The following is a 1,999-nucleotide window of genomic DNA, read 5'->3' as shown; positions in this document are numbered from 1 at the left end:
GTCTATTTTTCCTCATCTCCGTCTTTCCCGTGACATACCACCCCCGAGGCTTTTTCTTTTATCTTACAAACTCAAGTTTACACGAAAGGAAGCTCCGAAGCCAACCTTTACCCATTGTTGTAAAACTCGGCACTCTTCCCGCGCGGCAGCTCCTCCATGTACGTATAGCCAATATTGATGTGATGATTGTATTTTGTGTATATAATTATGGAAAAGTTACATTGCCAGGAAAATGCCATAAGCCTCTAGTTAGGCCAGAGGTTTGTGCCATATCAGCAGATGTCAGAGGCAGTGATGTCGAGGGTGTAGTGAAGATGAGCTTTGACCTTATCCCCATAATGATCTAAGGTACGTTCAAAGGTGACCTTAGAAGCCAGTAACTAATTATGTTAATTATAACCACGGGACTCATGTCGTGCGTCAAGCCCGCAGACAAACCAGATAAACACAGCCACTAGTACGTGCACACACACAGCCATGACCCATTAAACTGCCGTCATTCTAGAACATCCTTGATAAGCTATCCTGGAGGAGGTGACAAAGTGGAAAAATACGTAAAGTGTAAAATACAAGATCACCTTTTGCAAGTGTGGCACGCCATGTTGTACTGTAGCACAACAGACTTGGGTTGAAGGTGTGTGAGTGTGAGGGAGGGAGGTTGCCAATACCTGGTCCATGCTGTTGAGATGGACCAGTGAAAATGGAGATCAACAGAATTGTGGTGGAGTGGATATGATCTGCTGTTGACATGTGTTTTTTGAGCAATGTTGTGGAGTGGAATAAGGGAAAGACAAAACCATTATATTATGGATATAAAAAAGAGGAGCGTATGTGTGTGCATGTGTTGGCCGTGAGCTACGGAGGGAGTCTGGCACTGACTGTGTATATAGTTATTACGTGTATCATGAGGAGAGAGACATACACATCCTCCTCTACTGTCATACAACATTCCATATCTCGTCCACGTTCACGGGTTCGTCATGACTCAGTGTATTACATCATTCACTGTGGCAGTACTCCTTGTATAAAGGAAGTACTCCCATACATTGCATCCACCAACTCTCTTGTCCGTCTATGTGTGTGTGTGTGTGTGTGTGTATTCCCTCACCGTATATGATTATAATATATTGTTACACTTGTCCTCCCAGCCGACCGTGTGGCCTAATGGATAAGGCGTCGGACTTCGGATCCGAAGATTGCAGGTTCGAGTCCTGTCACGGTCGTTACCAATTTTTTTTTCTTTTATATAAATATTTGAAGGAACCTGGTGAACATATGGCAACCCCTGGTGAACACATGACAACCCCTGGTGAACATATAGCAACCCCTGGTGAACACATGACCACCCCTGGTGAACATATGGCAACCCCTGGTGAACACATGAAAACCCCTGGTGAACATATGGCAACCCCTGGTGAACACATGACAACCCCTGGTGAACATATGGCAACCCCTGGTGAACACATGACAACCCCTGGTGAACATATGGCAACCCCTGGTGAACACATGACAACCCCTGATGAACATATGGCAACCCTGGTGAACACATGACAACTCCTGGTGAACATATGACCACCCCTGGTGAACACATAACAACCCCTGGTGAACACATGACCACCACTACTGAACACATGGCCACCCCTGTTGAAGACATGACCTCCCCAGGTGAACACATGACGACCTCTGGTGAACACATGACCTCCACTGCTGAACACATGACCACCCCTGGTGAACACATGACCACCCCTGGTGAACACATGACCTCCCCTGGTGAGCACATGACCTCCCCTGGTGAACACATGACCAACCCTGGTGAACACATGACCACCACTACTGAACACATGGCCACCCCTGTTGAAGACATGACCTCCCCAGGTGAACACATGACCACCTCTGGTGAACACATGACCTCCACTGCTGAACACATGACCACCCCTGGTGAACACATGACCACCCCTGGTGAACACATGACCACCCTGGTAACACAGGACCTCCCCTG

At 47.3% G+C, this 1,999-nt stretch overlaps 1 non-coding gene across 1 annotated transcript; it reads left to right on the top strand.

Annotated features, from left to right (window-relative positions):
- The first annotated feature begins 1,150 nt into the window (after positions 1-1,150).
- On the top strand, positions 1,151-1,223 carry TRNAR-UCG (transfer RNA arginine (anticodon UCG)). The gene has a single exon. It is a non-coding gene; the product is annotated as a tRNA-Arg (tRNA).
- The last annotated feature ends 776 nt before the right edge of the window (positions 1,224-1,999 follow it).

This window comes from Panulirus ornatus, chromosome 8 (genome assembly GCF_036320965.1).
Source record: "Panulirus ornatus isolate Po-2019 chromosome 8, ASM3632096v1, whole genome shotgun sequence".
Classification (NCBI taxonomy): domain Eukaryota; kingdom Metazoa; phylum Arthropoda; class Malacostraca; order Decapoda; family Palinuridae; genus Panulirus; species Panulirus ornatus.
The sequence above is the reverse complement of the archived record's forward strand: the minus strand, read 5'-3'. Positions and strand labels throughout refer to the sequence as shown.